This window comes from Erpetoichthys calabaricus, chromosome 8 (genome assembly GCF_900747795.2).
Source record: "Erpetoichthys calabaricus chromosome 8, fErpCal1.3, whole genome shotgun sequence".
Lineage (NCBI taxonomy): Eukaryota > Metazoa > Chordata > Cladistia > Polypteriformes > Polypteridae > Erpetoichthys > Erpetoichthys calabaricus.
In genome coordinates, this window is record NC_041401.2 from 63,491,275 (window position 1) to 63,504,341 (window position 13,067).

The window sequence follows — 13,067 nt, forward strand, 5'->3', positions numbered from 1 at the left end:
GAAGTGATGTCATCAGAACGAGACAGAAGGGAGGTCGCAGTTTTTGCAAACACGGAAGGGAAATTGACTGCGGGTCTTCGAAAAGGTTTGCTTACTTGTCTGTTTTTCCTGCTTGATAAAAGAGAGAGGTGTTAGTACTTTGTTCCAAACCCATTTTCTGTGAATTATCACTCTCTCTTGAGCAGTCCCTACTTATGCTTGTGTGACAATAGGTATTTGCCATCCTTTCATATTCATGTGTTACTATTAGATGGTTGCACAAGTTTTTTGTCTGGCTGCATGCAGTGTGGTATCAGTGTGTTTTGGAATCGTTTTTTGGGTTCAGGCCTCATGTTGTTCCATAATCTTCAGTCTTGTTTGACACTTCTGTCTTTTTCTACTATCTTCAGTTTCATTCAGTGCTAAGGCCCTATAGTGTCATGGTTACATCTCCTTTAACCTACCATCTTCATTTGTCACTTGCTAGCTCATTTACTTCTCTCAGGAAGCCAGTCTCACTTATTTACTTACTGATTTGTAAGGCTTTGTATAAATTTCTACTGCTCTTCTCTTGCTTGCCTCAGGATATTACATTATCTTCTTATTCTCTCTTTTTTGCTTGGATACCATATTCAAAAATATCAATTCTTTACCAAACAAACCCCTACCATCAATTTACTCAGTTTAGATCTGGTTACAGGTTATATCTTACCCCTCATAAGCTACATTTAATGGCCCTCAGTCCAGATCCTCTAAGTCACTTCTGCCTGCATGATGCACACATACTGGTTTTGTCCTCCTGTTTTGGTTGTCTGGCCTCTAATCTCCCTAACTCTGGTTGATGTTATTAATTCATATTTCCCACTTACTGCCTATTCTTATACTTCTAGAACTTAAGGCTCTCTCTCAGCAACCGGAGTAAATTTTTGTATTTGGGCACAGTAGCTAGTAAACTTCTCCTTGCCTCTAGATGGGAGTCCTCTGACCTGATTACACTGAAGAACTGGCTGTCTGTCTTCCATAGATCGATTCTTCTGGAGCTGCCTACATCATGAAGTAATGGAGCATCCAGCAACTCCCTTCATGACTGGGAGTATGCTGCATGCAGACTTACAGTAAAAAATTTTGATGCAGTTCTGTAGTGGTTTGAACTGCTGGTCCTGCTGCAGTTCCTGGTGGCATGTCACAGGACATGGTATGGGGTCACTTTTTGGGTTGATTTCACATATTGATTTCTTCTCATTCTAGAATGTTGATTTCCTTTTGATTTTAATAATAACAAAAAAAAAGTAAACAGTAACACATATGGGACAAATGCACCTCACTGCCCTTGCTGTCACTTTCCATCCTGTGCAAAGCCACTTTGCGTTATTCTAAGCTGTAACCCTGTCAGTCCTATGCTTTTTTCAACATTCATCTTGTTCAGCTGCTTTTCAAGAATCCCTATCTGGTTCATCTTGGCTGCTGTCCTGTTTATGACATAACAGGATCTGTCTGTTTTTCTCTTCTCTGTGCTAAACATTTTAGCAGTGAGGATCAATTTTTTTTTGCATCATTACCTTGAATCTGTCAGCTTTGCCCTTGCCTGTTAGTTCAAGGATATCATCTGTGCCTTACAAGAGCCGTACGTAGTCCAACATGAGCCATACTTTGTACTTGCAGAAAGTCATCTAACACACTTATTTTGGATGTTGTACTTGGAGTTTGCCGCTGAGGGCTCTGTAGTAAATGATTATCGCTCAGCTAAAAGCCAGAAGTCTGCATGAACATCATCATCAAGTCCTTCTGTGAGAACCCTAATTACAAAGAGGACTATTTCATTTATGTTAGGTAGAATGCCCAGAAGGGACTGGGCGGTCTTGTGGCCTGGAACCCCTGCAGATTTTATTTTTTTCTCCAGCCGCCTGGAGTTTTTTTTTGTTTTTTCTGTCCCCCCTGGCCATTGGACCTTACTCTTTTTCTATGTTAACTAATGTTGTCTTATTTTAATTTCTTATTTTGTCTTTTATTTTTCTTTTCTTCACTATGTAAAGCACTTTGAGCTACTTTTTGTATGAAAATGTGCTATATAAATAAATGTTGTTGTTGTTGTTGTAATCCTGGCATTTTGGCCCCTTCCACATGTTCACACTGCTCAATCCATTTTCAGGATCATTTATCGACATTCTTAAAAATAAAGGTTCTAAAATGTAACTTTATTGGGTTGTGTGATTCTTTACAGAACTATCACTTGATAAAAGAACTGTTTCATTCTACGGTGGATTTTTTGCATATGAAATTTGTTCTTTAGACTTTGTAAAGATTCCTGATATGTGGAAAAACAAGAGATCTTTAATGTATAGTAGACTAGCAGGATACTAAAAGATCAAGAAAGCCAAAATTTAGCTTATGGTATTGTATGAACTGCAGCAAGAGTCCTGGTAAAGCCCTTTTAAAGTCACAAACTCAACGGTATTATATAAATCTTTTATTATTTATTCATTGTCTAAGTAAATAAAGTATCTTTCTGGAACGTTCATGTGGATGATACTTTGGGTTAACCAAAAATGGTTCCCCTATGGCATTGATCTGAAAAACCACTTTGGTACCTTTATTTTGAAGAGTGTATGGTTAATTCTTCTGTGGCACCTCTCAGGGTCAAAAGCTAAGCGCATTTACAGTACATGCACACACATCACTGGACTAAGGAGAATCACCTGGTTTCTTAAAAATCCGCATTTACATGAGCAAGTAATCTTCTGCACTTCTCTTTTGTCAAAATGCTCCAACCTCATTAAACTGCACAAAAAGTGTTAAACATCATCATTGGCCACTGTGAATCCGAAACTAAGCATGAAGCCTGTGATCATTTTGTTGTGTTTTATAAATTTGTTTAGTCAAGTTGATGCTTTATTTATCGGTTTCTGTTACTTCTTGCACGCAGCACACTCTTTTATGCTTGGATGTGTGACTGAGCCATGCAAAAGAGCGGCGTATCAGTAAGTGTGCTTCTTGTCTTACACCCAGTGCTGCTGGAATAATAATAACACACGGGTTTGTTTACTTCAATAAGATATGCGTTAGGTTACTCATTAGTTTAAAAAAGTAATCAGACTATTGTCATGCTCATCTGCAGGGTGGCAGTTTAAAGGCTCTAGTGGTGGTACTTACCCACCGAACCAGAGTAATGTGTTCTAATGCTCTAATGCCTTCTTTCTTTCCACTTGTGCAGATTGATGGTCATTCCACCACTGATGTCACTTCCATTGTCCAACCTCCTGGACCCGCCTCTTCTTGCCTGAAACCCATAAGACTGGAAGTTCGGCCATTTTGAAGGGAGTTTGATTCTGAGCTCGCATGCTCCCAACCTCCCTCTCTCTCTCTCTCTCTCTCTCTCTCTCTCTCTCTCTCTCTCTCTCTCTCTCTCTCTCTCTCTCTCTCGTCTGAACAGACACATTTGCAACTTGTTTTATGTTTTTTGTTTATAACTTTTGTAATTATATGCGGTCACCAGAGTGGTACCCCAACCCTTTGACATTGTCTTGCCTCCTCTTTACACTACATAATGCACATTACTTTTAAAACATTACCCTACTGCTCTTGAGATTTTGTTGATGAGTTTAGCACTATACATTCAGGTCATCAACAGAAATTCAGCGATTTCAGAAATATTCCTAGCCAGAGGATCAGCTATAAGCAGCTGCTCAAAGTAGCCAGCCCAGCGGGTCACAAATGCAGTGTCATCTGAACATCAGTTATGGCACTATGGCCATGTGGCACGATTCCCTGAGGGTGGTCTGGCTGGCAGGATCCTCATTGTTGAGGAGCCAAATGACTGGACCAGGCCAAGGGGACGCCCACGTCACACCAGGCTTCAGCAGATAGACGGTCATTTCCAGAGGGTTGGACTGGACTGCATGTCTGCCAACCAGAATCCTGAGCAGTTTTGTCGTGTGGTGGGTGTGTCAACGCGTTGTACCAGTGTATGCTCTCCAACTTGACCTGACCTGATCTGAAATATTGAGACAGATTATTTCAACCAAGAGAAGGAGTAATGCAAATATTTGCCTCTGGAAATTTATTTTCTGGACACTTCCACCAGTGACTGTTGAAAGCATGTGTGAAGAAAATACATGTGCAGGCTAACGGAGATGAACAAACATACACTATGAAATTCTTAACGGTAACCTGGTTAAGGGTTTACACTGGGGTTAGAAATCTGCCACTATTAATCAGGTTTCTCAGAGTCCAGTAACCTGATTTCTCTAACCAGAATTAGAGTTTACATGCCATTTTAGAAATTGGGTTTCTGTGAATAATTGGATTATTGACATGCACATAAATGCATTTACTGTTAAGCTTTCAGTGCCAGCGTGAGCTTTTCTATTGGAAGCGCAGGTCAGGCTGCCAACACTTATTGTCCTATTTGTATTCTCTCCATGCTATATATTTTTTCTCATCAGTCATCACTATCTCCCTGGCTGTCCAAGGCTAAGCTGGGAAGAAGGATTTACTGTAGGAAGGCATTTCGCAGATGCCCTTGAAAACAACATCAAGGATGTAAAACTCTATTACGTCTGCAAAGGAAAAACAGAAAAAAAAAATATGCAGGCTCAAAAAAGCAGTGAATGTGACAAGAACTGACTGGTTAAACAAGAGGTGTTCATTGAATAACTAATATGTTCTAGAGATCCTTCCATCTAAAACAGAACTGAAGCATACATCCCAGGGAAATGTGTGCTCAACAATGTAAGGCAAACAGCCAGATAACATTTTTGCATTAAAATTATTTCTTTTAGGCATCTGACTCCTTTTTCTAATCAATATATACACTGAACGTAAAGCTTAAAGGTAGAAAACAAAAAAAATAAATATTGAACTTTTTTATGAAATTTAGTTGTGTAAGGTATTACTTGATAGTTTTAGAAGGTTACATGTCTGATGCACTGCATTTTTCTGCCAATTAGTATAAAAGCAACTATTTTTAGAGCATATTTTAAGTACATTTGTGTTCTGGATGGATGGAAGAAAGATACTTAGTTCTTGCGAACTGTAGAGGTACCAACCGGGTCACCCCTTTTATTCTTGTTGCATACAAAGTAAACAGGTGCTTAGTGGGATCTAAAATAAACAAACATCACCTCTATTGTTGTGGCGATCAAAATACGATCTGTGGGGCTCCATCCTTCTGACAGGTTTTCAAATGGACGGCGACGTTTGGGGTTGTCTCCCTTTTATACTGGATCCACCGAAAGTGGCAGGTTAGTTACCCCCAGGGGATGTCTTCTCTTGGCTGAATAAGAATAAGATAGAGACAAGTCTGTTAGTGGCAGTGCCCCCTCTCACCCCTGCAGAGCATTACATACCTGTGATGAGTCTTTGAGGTGTCCCTCAGATGCACATGTGTGACAGTGACTCAGATACTTACAAAAACAATACAACAATAGTTGCCGAGAGATAATAATTCCACCCATCCATCTTCCAACCCGCTATATCCTAACTACAGGGTCACGGGGGTCTGCAGGAGCCAATCCCAGCACGCAAGGCAGGAAACAAACCCTGGGCAGGGTGCCAGCAGGGTGCGCACACACACTCACACACACCAAGCACACACTAAGGACAATTTAGAATCGCCAATGCATCTAACCTGCATGTCTTTGGACTGTGGGAGGAAACCGGAGCACCCGGAGGAAACCCACGCAGACACAGGGAGAACATGCAAATTCCACACAGGAAGGACCCGGGAAATGAACCCGGGTCTCCTAACTGCGAGGCAGCAGCACTACCCACTGCGCCACCATGCCGCTGAGATAATAATTCTCCCAAAATAAATTGAAAGAAATACCCCTTTCCCCAGTTATTTGTTTTTTCGACTGAACTTCTCTCATACCAAAAACAAAGATTCTAAAGGATCAATCACATGTGTAAGTTTCATACAAATCAAGAAAGTCTCAGTATAATATTACTATTTATTTAAAATCAATCCACTGTTAACATAATCCAATCAAGCAGAATCTGGCAGCATTGTGTACAAGGCAAGTCCATCAGTAGACTCACTCACACATACACGGACTCAAGCCACTTTGGAAGCACTAATTAAGCAAAGGATTATCTGGCACGTCTTGGGGTGATGGAGGCACAGGGAGAATGTGCAAAATCTACATAGAGATCGGGCACTGACTTTGACTCTGTGTATCTGTGAAGCTCGATCTGGGCCTCCCAGCTGCCTCATAGTCATCACTTAAGGATTGCATGCTGTCTTTCAGTGCTGGTAATATTTAAAATATACTTCTTGTCTTTAATAATTCTCATTAACTTAGCCATTTGTCTGTTACATTATATCTACGTATACTCTCTTTCCCAAATCCATATTGACAATAGCCTATGAATTTTTCATAGCGGTTTTTGCCAAACGTCTCTCCTCCTTCTAACACACTTATCCAGTTCAGTTTCAGGCAGACAGTACCTATCTTAGTAGCACTGGGCACAATGCAGAAAGGAACCCTGGGTAAAATGCAGTTCTGACAAAGAACACACAGTACGCACATCCACAATCTGCTAGTTCCTTACAATTACAATAAGGGCTGGTACACACACACACACATTGCATAAACTCCAGCAATAAAATGCTCCAGTGTATCAGTATATCGTAAGATTACATTCTAAAACCTGTTTACTCCAATTCAGGGTGAAGAGGTGAAGCCTATCCAAGCATTACATGGCATGAATCGAACCTAGGTGAGTAGCTAATCCATTAGAGGGTACACTCATGCACAGACCCATGGGATCACTTTAGAAGTTAAAAAAATGTTTAGTTGCCTCACATTTTTATGCAATCGTTTTGTTCACCCCACTGAATTAAAGCTGAAAGTCTGCACTTCAACTGCATCTGAGTTGTTTCATTTAAAATTCATTGTGGTAATGTACAGAACCAAAATTAGAAAAAAGTTGTCTCTGTCCAGATATTTATAGACCTAACTGTATATTCAAACCAAAAGATGATGCACACCTTTCCCATTAAACCTAGCTTTCAACCAAAACTGGATAAGATTGTTGTTTACTCTGCACCTCAATTCAGCCCTAAACTTTTTCTCATTTAATTCACTATGCATTTCTTCAGTTCTTGTATTTAAAGTGTCTGTTGTGGATGAGACAAATCCCCCATTTATTATTTTTCTATTCTGATTTTTGGATGTTGGGAAACCAGTTTTGAGGTGCATTGCTGCCACTTACTGAACTGGAGAATGAAGAGGAGGTATTGAAACTACCTTATCCTCTAAACGGCTTAATCTGAAATTATATAATACAAACCTATTAATTTTAGAACTTCACAGATTTATGTCATTGCCCATACCCTAATAAAGTATTCATTGTGATGCTATTCTGTCCAATCAACTCCTTCCTCTCTTTTTCATAAGCCTTACATTTCAGAAATACTGTATATGTACTACTGTTTCCTGATGACAACAATGACTGCATGTCCCAGTTTTAGGTTTTCCAGTTTCAAATAAAGTTCAGTTTAGTCCCATATGACCAGTCCTTAGACTTGATATTCAAACCTCCTTTCTACTGTTTCTTCCTTATTCCCATTTCAATGTTACCTTCATTTGATGCCATAGAGAAGTCTTCCTTTAATTTCTTTATCCCAAGTTTCTTAGCAGATTGAAGAAACAACTTCTTTGATTAAAACTTTTGCCTCCCCTTTACTTACTGAAATATTTAAATCAATATTTTGCTTTTTCAATGATTGTTTGGCCAGTCTGTCTACAACTTAATATCCTTCTCCCCTATATGTGTTGAAATCATCAAGAACCATACCACCAGGGCTGGCTGTACCATTTAGACAAACTAGGTGTATTCACAGGGCAGCAAAATTTATGGGGGAAGATGGCACATTTTTTAAACAGTACAAGCTCTGATTTATGAACACTCAGACTCAATACAACTGTCTGATTATATTGTTTCTATTATTTTCATATATTACTGAACATTTGACGACCGACACGTGGTCTTCCAAATACTCAGATGCACTGTACTCAGCTTCTATATGTTTCTTTATTTTCTTCAAGTGAAGGTTTGTAGTTTCAGTTTTGTTTTCATGGGCTCTGACTTGTCATAAATCAGGGAGTTTGGAGAGGTTACAACTTACATTATAATCCAACAATAACATGACCCACAACAATATTGAAAAATGCTAATAATAATAATAATCTATATATAAAAGTCAATGTATGTGTGTGTATATGTATGTACAGTATGTTCCAGCATCACTTCCGAACGATTGGAGCGATTTTCGTGAAACTTGGTACACATGTTTCTGATTGGTCGACTAAAAATACTGTAGGGTGAAATCAGTCCTAACCCACACCCTTCTGGTTAGGGAGTGGGGGTGATCTTACGCTCTTGTATGCGTGTTATCATCCAGTTGACACTCAGAACGACCACCAGAGGGCGAACTGGAGGCGACTGCCAGCGTTCTTTATCTTTGAGCACCACTGCGCCCCTGTTGCTTTTCAAATTAAATAGAGTTGGCCGGTTCCGAGCGTCAGTTGAATGATAACATACATACAAGGCCGCAAGACAAGCACATTAGTAAGTCTTCATTGTTTGCTAATTTATTATTAGTTTTAAAGTTGTGTTTTTTAATTATATTTTTCTCAAACAATTAAAAAAAACCCTTTATTTTCCTCCTGTGCAACCCTGGGAAATTCAGCTAGTAATAATAATAATAATAATCCTCAAACTGGCATAGCAAAAAAAAAAAAAAAAAAAAAGAAGATACAGACTTTGCTAAATAAAATTTAAAAATCCAAAAAGCAACAGGACTACAGCTCCTGAATGCATCGCTAAAGGTTGATTTAATTCAAACTATAATCCTCTCCCAAATGGGATTACATTAAACCTTGTGCTAAAACTTGGGAAATACTGTTCTCCATTGTTCACTGACATCTATGACATTCACTCTTGGCATGATTAAAACAGTTTCTGCCACTGGGAAAAGTCTCTGAAGTCATACATTGACTGGATAGTTATATTGCAGTATTTGCATAGATGAGGATACAGTAAATAGGAATTATGGGTGAATGTTTAAAGATAATTATTATGCTTCAAATGAGTGACATGACAATCCAGTGTCAGCACTGTCCTACCAGGGTAGCGTCCTGGGTCCTTCCTGCATGGAGTTTGCAGGTTCTCCCCCATGTCTGCATGGGTTTCCTTAGGGTGCTCCAATTTCTTCCCACTGTTCAAAGACATATGAAGGTTAGGAGAATTGGGAATGCTAAACTGGCCCTAGTGCGTGTTTGATGTGTGTATATGTTTGCCCTGTGATGGACTTATGACCTGTCCAGGGTTTGTTCCTCCCTTGCACCCAATGCTAATTAGGATAGGCTCTAGCCCCTTCCCCCAGGTGACCCTGTCTGGATTATTTTGTGATTAAATTCAATTTGTTAAACTAATTTAAATGAAATTATATTTTTATGAAGTTCTCTTGCTAAGAATTTAACTAGACTATCACCATCATCGTAAGTTACTAGTTTTACTGGTGTAAATAGAGACCTAAAGGTATTTGATTATATGAAACAAGTGTGTACTTTTTCTTTAGGGAAATGTTAAATAAATAAAATAAATAAATAAACAAAGTCTGCTAATACAACCCAATTCAAGTGTTTTCTAAAATGTCACCCCAAGATTGTATTTTTCTGAGACAGTTTTGTAAACAGTGTGGTCAAATGAGGGAACACACAAGTCCAAAATAAATGTTGGGGTGCCAGCTGGGTTGCCCCTTTAAATGATGGTGTTTGCAAGGTGAATTAAACAATCATATGAAGACGTAAACAAGAACAAAAGACAGTTGTTAGCTTGTAGAGCCTCCAAACAAAGGCTAAGGTAGCTCTGAAAAGCAGTTCAAGTTTAGCGAGGAGTTCTGTCCTACGTTCTGCTCTTTTCCAAATGAGACGCCACCTGCAGGGAACATCGTGATCTTATAGCTCTCGGATCGTAAAGAGCAGTCAGTTGCCCTCATTGGGACATCTTCTCTGAGCCATGGGTAGAAAAAGAGGAAGTACAGGAAGTGACAGCACCCCGTCACAGCATGATAGTGCTTGTCGCTGAGAAGGTGATCCTCGGACATGCAGGCGTGACAACAGACATTGCCATAAGTGATCATATGTCCTCCTCAACATTCTCAAATTGTAAATTCTCTCAGCTGTATCCAAACATTTCAAATCTTGCTCTCCCCAGGTTTCTGTGCACAGGTCTTTCAGTTATGATTTCACTCAAAGTAAAGGGAGTTGCAGGGCACCATTTATAGCTTCGTTTAAGGCTGAAATACGAGTCATCCTGCATACCACAGTTTAACAAACTCTGTCTGAATCCTAGCATAATATCTCGTTGGCATGCAACCTTTCGATTGTTCAATATAGATAACAAATCTCTGCAGATCACAACACTTTGAGGTTGTATATCCTCTGCCCCAAAAGTTCTAGTAAAATCGCCACCATTCCTGTAGTGTAAACTGGTAACTTGTCAGATATTTTTTTTTCTGAAACTTGAAGTTCTGTGAAGTAGTGTGTGCCACATGCATAGAGAGTATTAGGGTCTTTTGATCTATCCGTTAATATTTCAGTCAATCCGAAATAGTGACATTGTACTTGTTGATTGACAGCCTCTACCAATTTATATGTCCTATATTCTGTTATATCGACCTTTGGTAAAGAAATCAACCATAGAGAGACAACTGATAATGTCACGCTGAAACTGGAAGCATACATGATATTAGTAAGATTCACTTCTTCTGCTAGTTTATTACCAAGCCAACCAAACTACTTACGCGGGCACTTTTAACTTAAGCTCATCATCTGCGCTTTGTAGTTCTTCTAAGCGAGGAGGGTCAAGTCACGTGACGGTTCACGTGAGCGCGCAACAACCCGCCTCCAACATGGCCGCCATCAGAGCGAGATCGGCGATGGTGGCTTTGATCTTCGACCCAGGAACTTTCCGTTAAAACAATTCTGAATCTTTTATCTCCACCTGACATTCCGGGAGCTATAGCGAAGTTGTCAGAAAGCAGCAAAATACATTCCTCAGTAGCAGAAATTGCTAAATGAATGCGAAGGAAAATCAGGGTCTTCGCAGAAATCACGAGGGGCTGTTATTAGTGAGAGCAAGAACTTTATTCGAACAGCAGTTTGTGGAGGTATGACTGTTTATGCCCCTGTTATAAAGCTGTCATCGGCATGACGTAAACTGTATTACAATACTGATAAGAATAGCAAGACCAAGATCATGAGAAGGTGTCGAACTTGAGCAGCGAATAGCGGATGAGTGCGGCGTCTGCATCAGTATCGATAAACTGTGTCGTCTGTCGCGATCGACCGGAGTAATTCATAATAATCACATGAGGAGGGCATGACGCTACTGACTGCATTCAGAAGCGGTTCTCTTAGTTTGAAAGTGGCGAGAGAAGAAACTGACCGATTTTTTCCTCCTTTTTGAATTACCTACCCTGGAATCAAAATGGAACAAGCGGTGAGTGCTATCGACCTAACGCTCCCATAATGGATTATGCCTGTCTCAGATTTTGCTTTCAGTTTAATTCGAAAAGCTGATATGCAAAGGTGCGGTGATTATCATGTGATTGCCGCCCTTGATTTAAGGCTCCTAACAAAACTTGGCGAACTAAACTAAACTGCACAGAAATATTGACATGGTCTTTTAGATATTTTTGTTACGTTTAGCTCTTGTCATGGCAACACTTTTACAAAGACGTCAACAACATTATAAAGCCGGATAAATTCTTTCTACAAATGATAACATTTGTATTTTGTGCAAGTAATGAAAAGTCAAGCAAAATGACACATTTTATTGGCTAACTAAAAAGATTACAATATGCAAGCTTTCGAGGCAACTCGGGTCCCTTCTTCAGGCAAGAAAACTCTTAATGCGTCTAAGAGGGGTGCGATAAGTTCAGTTCTGGACATTTTATTATGAAATTATACTACCTCCTCCCCTACAGTTGAATATTCAAAAGAAGGTGGTCTTCATAGATAAAACTGAGAGAAGTCTCATGAGAAACGTCATGATTTACTTCATTAGGTAGAAGTACGTAATAAACAAGAATAATCTGAAAATTAAAATGTTTCAATTTAAATGTTTAATGTCTCAATATTTTCGATTATAATAGAAATGTGTTATTTTTCACCCATTGGTAGAGGTCTGTAGAGGGCTGGATCCCTAGTAAAGGATAAAAAATAACAATATATTTGTAATCATTGATCTTGTTACAGTCTAAAAGGATACCACACATGAAGAGACTTTTAGAGGGCTAGGACCACTGGTAAAGAGTCAGGTATCAAAAATACTATCATATTTGTGATCAGTAACCTTGAAATAGCATAAAATACTCTTACTAAATTACATATTTTGAAGTTCTGTGAAAAGGAGTAACTTTAACCCCTTGTAGTAAACATCTAGGGTTGGTGGTTTTTTGATCATTTTTGCTGAAGACACCTAGTCATTTACTTTATATCATAAGGGTATAACTTCTTTCACAAAATATGGTCCAAAATGCGAAAAAAATAAGTTTTGTTTGGGGGGTGGGACGGGGTCAGGAGGCCCAAAAATGGGGTGTGTCAGTGTGTAGTGGGGATACCCCAAAAAAACTCAACGTTTTGCATAACAAGACGTCAAGTTGAATGATATATCATATGTGGGGGTTTTCTCCTACCTGTAAGTCAGGAGGCGCTGGACATGATGTGATTTCAAAGTATGAATAATTTGTATGAACACAATTTGAATATTTTGAAACTTTAATAGTGTCATTAGCTCTTGTCCAGTAATAATGATTGTGGTTTATGTAAATTGTATTCACTTTTAAAAATCAGTTCCATTCAGCATTGGATTTTGGCAAACTGTTTTCTTGGAAAATCTATGTATTTGATTATTTATGTTTGAATTTTTATAGCAACTCTATATCCTACTACTGCTACTTTAGCAGATAAAGGTGTACAGTAATCCCTCGCTGTATCGCGCTTCGTCTTTCGCGGCTTCACTCTATCGCGGATTTTATATGTAAGCATATTTAAATATATATCGCGGATTTTTGCTGG

General features: G+C 39.1%; 1 protein-coding gene across 2 annotated transcripts in view; it reads left to right on the plus strand.

The window, feature by feature from the left end:
* The first annotated feature begins 10,857 nt into the window (after positions 1–10,857).
* wdr81 (WD repeat domain 81) overlaps positions 10,858–13,067 on the plus strand; it is a 54,245-nt gene continuing 52,035 nt past the window's right edge. Inside the window, exon 1 of one of the 2 annotated variants that reach the window (XM_051930840.1) lies at positions 10,858–11,487. The gene's annotated coding sequence lies outside the window, so the exon portion shown is untranslated. The remainder of the gene's footprint in view (positions 11,488–13,067) is intronic. The other variant, XM_028806640.2, reaches the window with a different exon arrangement.